Here is a 2,500-nt window from a genome sequence, read left to right as displayed (position 1 = left end):
TTTCGAGTTATCTCGCTTAAAAGTGTTACAAGGTAGGAATATTTTTGCATAAATGGACGTATCTCGACGTTTTACGTCGGGATTAAGCGTTTATTTGGTCGCTGGAACGTTTTCTAGAAACGGAACTATGCGACGGGACGTTGGGACTTTGAAGAAGTTCGGCCGGTGCGAAAAGACCGAAAAGGTTTTTTCGTGTTATCTCGCTTAAAAGTGTTACAAGGTAGGAATATTTTTGCATAAATGGACGTATCTCGACGTTTTACGTCGGGATTAAGCGTTTATTTGGTCGCTGGAACGTTTTCTAGAAACGGAACTATGCGACGGGACGTTGGGACTTTGAAGAAGTTCGGCCGGTGCGAAAAGACCGAAAAGGTTTTTTCGAGTTATCTCGCTTAAAAGTGTTACAAGGTAGGAATATTTTTGCATAAATGGACGTATCTCGACGTTTTACGTCGGGATTAAGCGTTTATTTGGTCGCTGGAACGTTTTCTAGAAACGGAACTATGCGACGGGACGTTGGGACTTTGAAGAAGTTCGGCCGGTGCGAAAAGACCGAAAAGGTTTTTTCGAGTTATCTCGCTTAAAAGTGTTACAAGGTAGGAATATATTTGCATAAATGGACGTATCTCGACGTTTTACGTCGGGATTAAGCGTTTATTTGGTCGCTGGAACGTTTTCTAGAAACGGAACTATGCGACGGGACGTTGGGACTTTGAAGAAGTTCGGCCGGTGCGAAAGGACCGAAAAGGTTTTTTCGAGTTATCTCGCTTAAAAGTGTTACAAGGTAGGAATATTTTTGCATAAATGGACGTATCTCGACGTTTTACGTCGGGATTAAGCGTTTATTTGGTCGCTGGAACGTTTTCTAGAAACGGAACTATGCGACGGGACGTTGGGACTTTGAAGAAGTTCGGCCGGTGCGAAAAGACCGAAAAGGTTTTTTCGAGTTATCTCGCTTAAAAGTGTTACAAGGTAGGAATATTTTTGCATAAATCGACGTATCTCGACGTTTTACGTCGGGATTAAGCGTTTATGTCGTCCCCAAGACCTTCTACAAAGTTTCGATTTTTTCGTTGGGACTTTGAAAAATTTCCGTATCGAACACGTTTTTTCGAGTTATCTCGCTTAAAAGTGTTACAAGGTAGGAATATTTTTGCACAAATGGACGTATCTCGACGTTTTACGTCGGGATTAAGCGTTTATTTGGTCGCTGGAACGTTTTCTAGAAACGGAACTATGCGACGGGACGTTGGGACTTTGAAGAAGTTCGGCCGGTGCGAAAAGTCCGAAATGGTTATTTCGAGTTATTTCGTTAAAAAGCGTTATAAGGTATAATTTTTTTGACAGGGATCGTTATATCTCTATTAAATACAATCGGATTAAACATTTTTGTCGAATTTTTTGAAAAATTAGCTTCCGTCGGACTGATACGACTGGGATATTTTTGCAATTTTTTCGTTAATTAATGTTACAAGGTATATATCTTTTTACATATTTCGTGTTATTTTAACGTGTTTTAATCGATTATAAAGTTATTTTTCGTCCATAGTCGATAAAACTGTATGTTTACTGATGCAATTTTTCGGTGAAAAAAAAAATTAATTTTTTGGTAAAAATGCATTTATAATATGTTAATAATGCTTGTGGTAAAATATTTCGATGGTTGGATATCGCCTTTATATAGTAGTTATTGAACGTGCGAGCGACTAAGTTCCAGCGTCCCTTCCGAACGGTACGTTGCTACGGAGGTTTTGCACCATAAGCGCGCGGCCGCTAGCCCGACCGGCGCCGGCCTTCCGGCCGGCCCCTTGGTATCTATAAGAGAAGCGTCGAGCCGGACGGTTCGGTCGGAACAGCGCTGGGCGCGTGGCTATTCTACGGCCTCGGTTGAGAATTCAGTCACCGCTCCTCGAGTCTTAGTGTATTTTACGCTATTTCTCGACTGTTCCTCCGTTCTCGTACTGGTTTTTTCTCTACACTGCTGCGCCGCGGGTCGAAGTCTAGGACGTAATGACCGTTAACGTGGCAAGCTTCCCCTTAGTCGGGAAGCTGGTGACCTGTGTGCACGTATTTGACAAAAGTTGGATGCGTGTGTGCTTGTACTTACGGAGTAGCCATTCTTGCAGAGACCATCGGTTGTAAGCTATTTGTAGCTGCACGATGGTCCTTTTGGCGTTCTGTAGAGTGCGTTATCTTCTGGTAACGCGTCTCTACAGAGGTGTTGAAGCTTATAAAAGAATATTCTTACGGTATGTCCAGCATGCGTATACGTGCTTTACCGCTAAGTTATATTCTACGAGAGAAGTTGGAGGAGAAAAGTTACAAACAGAAATAATTCTGTGAAGTATGAATCTTTGTATCGATATATGATGGTGAGAGAGGAGGAGAATTAAAGTGGCTGAGTGACGTTGTTACTGAACCATGGAACGTTGCTCTCTAAGTCATATTACATATATATATAAAATGAAAAGTCTCGTCGTACGGTGCTTACGTCCCACCT

This window comes from Bombus affinis, unplaced genomic scaffold (assembly GCF_024516045.1).
Source record: "Bombus affinis isolate iyBomAffi1 unplaced genomic scaffold, iyBomAffi1.2 ctg00000082.1, whole genome shotgun sequence".
Lineage (NCBI taxonomy): Eukaryota > Metazoa > Arthropoda > Insecta > Hymenoptera > Apidae > Bombus > Bombus affinis.
Note: the sequence above shows the minus strand (reverse complement) of the source record.